Source organism: Suncus etruscus, chromosome 8, assembly GCF_024139225.1.
Source record: "Suncus etruscus isolate mSunEtr1 chromosome 8, mSunEtr1.pri.cur, whole genome shotgun sequence".
Lineage (NCBI taxonomy): Eukaryota > Metazoa > Chordata > Mammalia > Eulipotyphla > Soricidae > Suncus > Suncus etruscus.
The window spans coordinates 46,506,832-46,517,469 of NC_064855.1; the positions used below are offsets into that span (position 1 = coordinate 46,506,832).

General features: G+C 34.6%; 1 non-coding gene across 1 annotated transcript; it reads left to right on the forward strand.

The window, feature by feature from the left end:
* The first annotated feature begins 1,200 nt into the window (after nucleotides 1–1,200).
* Nucleotides 1,201–1,362, forward strand: LOC126016798 (U1 spliceosomal RNA). Its single transcript, XR_007498512.1, has one exon. It is a non-coding gene; the product is annotated as a U1 spliceosomal RNA (small nuclear RNA).
* Nucleotides 1,363–10,638: the final 9,276 nt, after the last annotated feature.

Here is a 10,638-nt window from a genome sequence, read left to right on the forward strand (position 1 = left end):
CTGTATGAAATAGGAAAGGCAAGCCCAGAGAGTGATATGATTCTCAGAGTCATGTGTTTTGAGTGACTTGTGTTCAAATGGGTGGATATAAACTTCTTGAAACATACCTTTAACCTCATCACTCTGCTGCTTTTCCCACTGCCAGTTTCCCTCTCTGGAAATATCTAGGCCTGTCGAGTGACACCTGCAGCACCTTCTCATCTTTTCTTTCCCCCTAATTCTGTGACCCTTTCAGACAGCAACCCAACTAAACAGAGTTCCCTCAATTGGGCCACTTTATCCCTGTAGTGCTCCCATCCCTCACAACCTTCCATTTCTACAGTGCTCACTGAGCACCCAGTGTCTACCCACATCAATGGTATAGGGGTACATACATCAATCAAATGTGGTTCTCATCAACCGCAGACTCTCAGAGCCCATGTTTCCCACTGAGATGCTACCTTTCTTCGTGAAACAAATGTCATCGATATGAATTACCCAGAATCATCTTCACTCCCCAAAACTACATCCCTCCTGGAGAGTTTTGACTGAGGAGGTTCCCCTATATGATTTCTTAGGTTAATGGACCCCAGAATAAGTCACCAATGAACACCTTTTCTTGGTGTTTTTTGGAACCTCTTCAGACAGCAGAGTTGGCAGGATAATATTCTATTAAACTCTGAACTTTAAAACTTGCAGGCAGATAGTCTAAATCACTTATTGTTTGTCTTTGTCATGCTCATTTTATTCACTAAGTGACAGGCATTGTCTGAATAAGTTCACTGTTTAGACTCAGGTACAGGAACCATATTTGTTTCTCTCTACACTCTAAGTTTAACACCTACCACAGGGCATGACAACATAATATCTATTTAATTATTCATGGTTTTCCTTTTTTGTGGTGCCACGGATCTAACCCGGGGACCTCACACATGCAGAACAAAATGTATACCAGAGGAGCCAACTCCTCTGTCCTTCAATATTTATTTTAAATCAATAGAAAATGTGAACTCTAAAATTATGCTCAGTTAGCTTCATGGAAGGTTATTTTAGCTCGATTTGTTGGTATAAAAATGAATATAATAAAATAAACACCTCCCTTAGTATATTTTATTAGATAATATTTAACTCCTTGTTTGACACATGAAAAGGACTCCACAAATGTTTTTACTCATGTCGATATCATGATAACAAGAATTCTTGACAAGGAGTAAAAAATGGATACTTACCTGGCAGGGGAGAGACCTATGATTATGAAAGTGGTTTCCCCCAGGGAAACATCCATTGCATTCCTGATGCTGCTGACTCCCTGCGATTTCTCCAAAATATCTGGAATTCATCTGCATAATTTGTGGTAGTGAGGGAACTGCTTTCACACTCTCCACTGTAAAAAAAAAAAAAAAAAAAAAAAAAAAAAAAAAAAAACAATGGAAAGACTCTTCAAATTAATAAAGGTTCTAGGCCCAGAAAGTCATTAGAGCCCATTCTGCCCCATTACTCTCAATGCTCAGAGCTGTGTGTGCAAGGTATGGGGAAGCATGGTGAGCTGGGCTAGGGATTCTTTATCAATTAAACACATAAGGCATCCCAGCCTCAAAAGGAGTACAGCGCTGATGAAGGAGAATATATTAGTCAACCTGATTGCCATAACAAGTTTCCGCAGATCAAGGAGCTTAAACCAGGGATCTTCAACCAACATAAAACCACTGGTTAGTGTTATAACTGCTGATTTGTAGGCTTGTAGGAAGGACATGTGCAAATCCACAAATATAAAAATACTGCAGAATTATACCTTGAGGAACAGAAATTAATTTTCCAAGAGTCTTGGAGTCAGGTATCCCAAATCCTGCTGCTGTCTCTTCTATTCTGGAATAGTGCTCTGTTCCTGGGTTGCAGATAGCCACTTCTCACAGTCGTCCTTAAAGAACCATCCTCTGTGTGGGTCCCAAAACTTGAAAGCCAGCTTTCTGGGGTTTTTACTTCAAACACCTGTCAGGTGAACTCCAGACTTGTGTTTCCTCTAGCTCCCCATTAACTGTCAAAGGTGCCATCTCCCAAGTATTTCCAAATGCTTCATCACCCTGAGGACAAAAGGGGCTTTAAATTATGGGTTTTGCGAGGAATGGGGGTGTGTGTCATAATAATTTGTTTCACAACAGTAAATGTAGAGAATTGAGTCTTGAATTCTATCCAGGTACACTCCCTTACCAATAGAGTCACCTTTGGTGGTGTCAGCAATAGTGCTATTTCACCATAAATTATTTTTTGAGTGTTCCTTCACTCCTTGAACATTTTCTGAGTGTTCACCTTCACTCTTTAAAATTGGTCCCAAGGACCAGGAGTAAAGCTTGGGAATACTTCTGTACTCTCTCCTCTTGACACTTGAGCTTATTTTGTCTTTACTTTCATTCACTTTTTAATATCTAACTTTCAAACATATTCAAACAAAATAAAAACCTATTTAAATGGCATTTATAAAAAATCATTATAATTCCCACAGTCTAGGTGCTGGGGAGGTGTCTTTACTTGTGTCAACTTAAGACCTCACTCAAGTATGGCTAGCTTGATTCCTTACTAATTTCTAACTAAGCAACCAGGACATACACTTCACATTTTATCTCCATTTTATCTCAACACCTTCCTCCTCACACCCAGATCTAATCACTTAGACTTTAGAGCAATATTGGAATCAACATGGTATTTATCAAATAACCTAGAAGATGCAAGTTCTGGTAAGTACAATGACTTAGCGAGTTACAAGGATTCAATGCCCCAGAAAGCATTTAATCATGGTGTGCTTAGTGCATTTGTGGAGCACATTGTAAACTAATTGCCCATGTACAGAGCTCACTTTATAATTACCTTTAATACACAATTTCAGGTACAATACCACTTCAATTTCTGTTGCTTTCACACTACTTATGGGTGTGCATACAACACTAAAAATGTGGCCTCAGCCTTTAAAAAAGTCTTATATAAAAATAAAATAGGAAAATAAGAGGATCATTTTTGATAAATGTTGCAGGTGCTTGCCTGTAAAATAAAATACATGAGTTGTGAGATCACCCCCAGGAAACATATTTCTTTTTTTATTGTATCTATTTAAAACAACTTGATTACATATATGATTATAGTTGGGTTTCAGTCATGTTAAGAACACTTACCTTCCACCAGTGCAACATTCCCATCACAGTAATCCAAATCTTCCTCCTCCCCACCCCCGCCTCACCTATACTCTAGAAGGCTTTCTACCTCCAATCACTTATTCACTTTGTTATGATAGTTCTCAAATGTAGTTATTTCTCCAACCTGCACTTATCACTCTTTGTGATGAGTTTCATGTCATGAGCTGGACCTTCCAGCCCCTCTTTCTTTTGTCTCTGAGAATTATTGCAAGAATGTCTTCTACTTTTCTTAAAAACCCATAGATGCGTGAGAGGTGATTCTGCATCTATCTCTCTCCACTCTGAATTATTTCACATCAGCATAATAGATTCCATGTACATTCATGTATAGGAAAATTTCATGACTTCATCTATCCTGACTGCTGTGTAATATTCCCATTGTATATATGTACCACGGTTTCTTTAGCCATTCATTTGTTAAAGGGCATCTTGGTTGTTTCCAGGAGTTGGCTATTGTAAATAGTGCAGCAATGAATATAGGTCTGAGGAAGGGATGTTTGTATTGTATTTTATTGTTCCTAGGGTATATCCCCTAGGAGTGGTATAGCTGGATTATATGGAAGTCTAAATTTCAGTTTTTTGAGGAATCTCCATATCGCTTTCCATAAGGTTAGACTAGAACGACATTCTCATCAGTATTGAATAAGAGTTTCTTTCTACTCCACATTCCCGCCAGCCACTCCTTGTTCTCGTTCTTTGTGATGGGCGCCCAATCTCTGTGGCATGAGATGGTACCTCATAGTTGTTTTGATTTGCATCTCCTTGATGATTAGTGATGTGAAGCGTTTTTTCATGTGCTTTTTGGCCATTTGTATTTCTTCTTTGGCAAAGTGTCTGTCATTTCTTCTCCCCGTTTTTGATGGGATTAGATGTCTCTTTCTTATAAAGTTCCGTCAGCAGGCACCATATTTCTAACCACCATGAAGAAGTAGGGCAGCTATGAAGAAATAATAAACCAAGCTAGCCAGGAAAGGATGATCGTAGCTGTTCCTGGCCTTTTGCTTCATGCAAAAAAATAAATAAATAAATAAACAGAACTTCTCCTTCTTTATTAAAATCAATTTCCATACCAGAGGGGGAAGGTCCAGTAATCCAGGTGGACTTTTATATACCAAAAGAGAGATTTACTGAAAAAGGAAGATGAGGTTGATAACTGGGTGTCATCTCACAATTCTACACTTTATGTTTAAAACAAAACCAAAAAAGAGAAAAGAATAGTCTCACTCATCTATGAGTTTTAAGAAAAATAATAGATGGGAAGAGGGGAGGGGGATGTTACACTGGTGAAGGGGGTGTTCTGTTTGTGACTGTAACCCAACTATGATCATGTTACTTAAATAAAAAATATATTAAAAAAGAAAGAAAAATAATAGATAGTATTGTAATAATGCCCAGAAATGAGGGCCAGAAAAACTGGTTCACAATACGAAGCTCATGTCAATGAGGGGTGAGTGCAGTTAGAACACTAAAGACTATCATGACAATGTTAATGAGTGAGAGAAGTAGAATGTCTGTGTCGAATATAGGCAGGGGTGTGGGAAGAGGGATATGGGGGTGAATTGGTATTGAGAATGTTGGCACTGGTAAAGGGGGTGTTCTTTTTATGACCCAAAAACCCAACTACAGTCATGTTTGTTATTGTGGTATTTAAACTAAAGGTTAAAAAATAAAAAGATAATAAAAAAGTTTTGTTTCTACTTTTCTCCAACCAGAAGTGGGAACCTGAGATCAGAATTTAATAAAAAGTGGTTGTTATTTTGCATAGGCACAGTAAAATTTGGCTGCAATAAAGTCAAAATTTAAATTGTATACATCATTCTCAAAACAGTCAGCTTTTTCCATATCATTATTTTATACATATCAAAAATCATTTTCATAAACCTTTCTGAACATAAACATTTGCCTAATATGCCTCTTGAATCATAGCATGTACAATAGTTATTTCTTGACTAAACAAATAAGTACATAAAAATAAGCATTCTCCCAGTCAGGAGAGGTTAAAAAAGTTTTTAATTAAAAAAAATATATGACCCCGAGGATTTCTTGAAAAAAAAAAAAAACCACTTAAAATTTTAAATTCTATGTTAAAATAATATATTAAGAAGAGATTTAATAAAGATTAACTTGCCAAGTCTAGGAACAGACTTTTCTTGAGGTGATCCTGAGTTTAACCTCTGATATTTGCCTAGCCTCGGTACATAACTGTCAGAGCCACAGTCAGTTTGTGTATTAGATAATACAACCAACATCCCCTCCCCAAAATTAACTTTCCTTCTCAAATTAGATATAGTTCTGACATATGTGAAAGAAATGTTTATATCTTGGAGTGGGGTGGTTGGGACCACATTCAATGGTGCTCAGGGCTTAATTGTAACTCGATTACTCCTGATGGTGCTCAGAGGACTATTGTGGTGCCCAGGACTGTACTATCACTCTGGCCCTAAGAATATTTATATCTAAAATTCAACTTCTTCATAAAATATAGTTCTAAAATAAAGAATTTAAAAAACCACTAATTTCTCATAATAGTTCTATCTTAGTGAAAAGACAGACAATTCAGCTAACCATTATGACATGAGACTTAAGTGATAAGCGGTATATGAACTGGGTTTGAAGAGGTCGGACCCTTTAAACTTTGAGAGTTATGGGGAAACTAACAGCAAAGTCTTTGTAGGGCATGACCTTGGCCTGAATATCAGTAAATAGTGACAGATCCAGGAACAGAAGGAACATTCCAATGCATGGGATATTCTGAAATTTTTTGAAAAACATATTTTGGTAGAAAAGTATATTTGAAGCAAAGATAATAAAAAGAACCAGGAACTTATAGAAAGAGATTTACTATTAAAGATTCATATAACCCTTCTCAAGACGACCTTGTGTCCTAAATTCTATGTGGATTTCATTGTTCTTTTAATAAATATTTAATATTTATTAAATATTTAATATTTAAATATCAATTTAATATTTAAATGATCATTCTGTCTTAGAAATAGAACATTGTATTACATACAATAACCAGCAATGCATTTCCAATTTTGAATGTCCAAAACAGGGAACTCATGATTATGTCTTATAAATCAACCTAGAAAATATTCATGAAGCTCATAGAAATTAACAATAAATTTTCCATATCAATATATTAATTAAAATATTTTTTTAATTTTTATATAACTAAAATTTGAATGAGTTTTTGATAATTTGATAAATTTTATTGAAAATTTAATGAATTTTGCATTACATTTAAAAAGCATTATTTTCATAAAATATTTAACACCTCCACAAAATTTAAGTGTTATTTTGCTTGACTGAAACTTTGCTGATATAATATTCTCTTAAATAACTAAATTTAAAGTTTTATTGATTTCTCTCTTTTTATTATTTTCCATTTTAATCTTAATTTTGTTACTATTGAAATAAGTAGTTTTTTCTAGTTCCTTGAAGTGTAAAGATAAGTTGTTGATTTGAAGTGTTTCAGGGTTTTTTGTTTCGTTGATTGGTTTTGTTTGTTTCGCTTATATTTTGGTTTGGGGGCCACACCTGATGACAGCAGTCAGGGTTTACTCCTGACTTTACACTCAGAAATCACTCCTGGTAGGCTTGGGGTGATGACAGTGACAGAACCTGGATTGGTCACATGCAGGGCAAATGCCCTATGTGCTATGCAATTGCTTCAGTCCCTCAGGTTTTTTTAGAAAGCTATGCATTTATCACTATGGATATGCTTCTAATACTATTTTTAGTACATCCCATATGTTTTAGTATGTAGCATTTTTGTTTTCATCTGTCTGAATGCATTTTAGAATTTAGAATTTTATTCTTTCAATTTTAACACAAAGGTTGTTAAGGTTATTTTGTTTTGCTACTTTTATTTTGTTATTTGTTTCCAAATCTTCCCTTTGCTGATAATCTTTTTAATTTATTCTTTTTTTTTTTTTTTTTGGTTTTTGGGCCACACCCGGTAACGCTCAGGGGTTACTCCTGGCTATGTGCTCAGAAGTTGCTCCTGGCTTGGGGGAACATATGGGACACCGGGGGATCGAACCGCGGTCCGTCCAAGGCCAGCGCAGGCAAGGCAGGCACCTTACCTTTAGCGCCACCGCCCGGCCCCTTTAATTTATTCTTATGTAATAAGATATTAGGTATGATTACACCTTTATAATTTGGTGATTTGTTCTTGCCCTATGTGCCGGCCAGCAGCTTCAGTTTATTTGTGGTCTTGGAAAGGGTCTGCACCTGAAAAGGAAATGGGTGGGAAAAGGGGGACCACCAAGGATTTTGATTATGTGTCAATTTATTTTTGAAATGCCATGACTTATATAGTTTTTACATAAAGGGAGGAGGGGACAATGCAAACATTTGTCAAGCAAGCATTTGTCATCATGCAGTTCAAAAGGCTTGGCATGTGCCTATTAATTTAATTCAAGTTTCCTGAGGAACATCCTATTATCATACCAAATGCTCTATCTATAGGTCTGAGTTTCCTGAACCAGAAGAGAGTGACCTTATGGTTCTTTTGATCTGCATCAATTCATGGCCAGTTGGCACGTATACAATGTATAGCTCAATTAAAGGACAGGCCTGTTAGAAAATGGCCGTTTGCTACAAGATGGCTGTGCTTATGCCAGGACTGTGAGGGAGAATCTGGCTCCCTACAGCCCTAATATATAATTTATTCTGAGAAAAATTCCATGAAAAATATATTTGTGGAAAATATATGTTCTGATGCTGTTGAGTAAATTATTCTGTATATTTCTGCACATTTCTTAATAATGATAAGCTCTATGTTTTATTGTTCTTCTCTCAATGCTCTTTCAATTATTAAAAGTGAAGTGTTGAAGTTTGTTACATATGCTATTTTACTATTTATTTATCTTTCCAATTCTGTCAGTGTTTGTTCTCTCTTTGTATTAGTTAACATTTTGTGAATATATATATATTAATAATTTTTATTGTGACCAAAGTGAATTACAAATCTTTCACAGTAATATTTTAGGTACATAGTGACATTGATTCAGGGGGATTCCACCACCAGTGTTGTCCTCCCTCCACCCCTGTTCCCAGCATGGGTCTCATATCCCCCTGCTTTACCCCCTGCACTACTAGTATAACTGGTCCCCTCTGTGTATAGCTAGTTGTAGATTTGGTATTGATTCTGTTGTGATTGACTTTGGATTTGGTGTGTAAGTCTGATCATTTTTTTTATTTCTATTCAGTGTTCATATGACTGTTTTGTACCATCCATTCTTTTTTTTCCCTCAATTTATAAGGCAGAACAAGATGACTCAAGTTACATAGTTCTGTTTGAAGAAATATATATCAGAACATTTGTGAGATATTCCTGGTGTATTAACCATATTATCATTTATTATATATAATCTATCTATGTTCTTATGACAGTTTGCAGTGAACATTATTTGTCATTCACTTATTAAAGAGTTTAAATATTTTAATTTAAGTGGTAATAAGGAAGGATATACTATTGCTGTTTCTGTTACTCTTGGGCTTCTTTTGTCTTATCCATTTTTCGTGTTATATGTTTTATTTTCTTTATCTTTACCTTTTGTATAATTCCTATAGATATGTTCCTATTCAATTACCTCAAGATAACCATATATAAAAAATATTTTGTAATTGCATCAATCTATTTTTGCAAATGACAAGTTCAGTTGGATATAAAAATCTATATCTAACCATCTTTTAAACATACTATTTATAATTTGTTGTTACAATCTACAAATAAACATTTTAATATATTTTATGCTATTGCATAAATATAATCTATTTATAATTTCAATATATTATAAATATAAAATTCATACATTTTATAAAATCATTGTATAATATGCAATCTATTATTGTGCTAATTTATTGTTTTATTTTTATTTATAATGTTTAACATTTTATTTTATATACAATGTGTTTGCTTTCACATGTTTCTATTATACTGAATTAGACTTTTAGATTAAATTTAAAATTAAGTTACTAGAATTAATTTATTCACTATAGCTATAAATGCAGAATTCTGAATTTGTCTACATATTCATATTTTCCAACAAGTTTCCTGTTTTCTTTGAGAGGTGGAGGTGAGAGTTGCAGTTGGCAGTGGTTGGGAGCTACTTCTGACTTGGTACTTGGATGTAACTCCCATAGTTCTCTGTTGATTATACCATGCTAGTAATCAAAAAGGAGCCTTCCATATGCAAGGCAAGTGCTCCACATCCACATCCCCAGTCCATATTATAATATACTATTATGTAATTGTTTCATATATTCATATTTCAAAGTAATTATAACATTTTATATTATATACTATATATTATATTATATATATTATAACATTTTACATTTTATGTAAGGGAGGTCTAGTGGTGAATTCCCTCAGCTTATACCTGGGGGAAAAGCTTTAAATTCATTCTTTGAAGGATAATTTTGCTGGGTCTATGGTATAATTTATTAGCCTACTTATTCTTTTAGCATTTTGAGTATATCATATCACTTTCTTTTGGCTTGTAAAGTTTATACTAAACTCTCATATAGACTTGTATTAATATACTTATTTGTATGTAGCTTGTTGCTTTTCTTTTACTACTTGTAAAATAGTCTATCTTTGACTCTGATAATTTGACTACAGTGTTTTTTGCTGTGAATTTCTTTTCTTTCTCTAATTTTGAAGTTGTATTAGCTTTTTGTTTGTTTTGTTTTTGTTTTGTTTGGGTTTTTAATTATTTGATATGCAAGTTTATTTTCTACACATGCATGCCCATTTTTTTTCACATTTGAGAAATTAGGGCCAGTAGTTTTTATTTTAATTTGCTTCATATTCCTTTTCTTTTTTTAAATTTTTTATTTTTAATTATGAGAACAAAGATGCAAAGAAAGAGGACAAGGTAAAGTTACAGTGGAAGGACAATCACCCATAACAGAATTCTCAGAACAAGTCCCCTTGATGATACCTTAATTTTGAACTTTCAGCCAAAAAACATTAAGAAAAATAAAACAGAACCCATGTACAATTACTTTGTCCTGCAAGGCCCCAGATTGTAGTACATTATACTATTTCTTAGCAGTACACAAAGCAATCTAAAGCCATAAAACTTATGTAACTTCTTAAACATTGAAGGCATAGTATTTTTTCACATTTCCATGCACATGCATATTAGTTTAAGTAAACCTAAAAAGTTTAAGTGGTTTTTTTAAGGATTAGAGTCAAAGGAGCACAGTAAAAATGGTGTTAGAGTGGCAATTATTGTTTGCATAGGCCCACCAAAATATGAGGGACATGGAAAGGAAAAGCCTTGGCCTAGGGGCCAGAAAGATAGCACAACGGTGTTTGCCTTGCAAGCAGCCGATCCAGGACCTAAGGTTGGTTAATCCAAATCCCATATGGTCCTCCATGTGTTCCAGAAGCTATTTCTGAGCAGATAGCCAGGAGTAACCCCTGAGCACCACCGAGTGTGGCCCAAAAACCAAA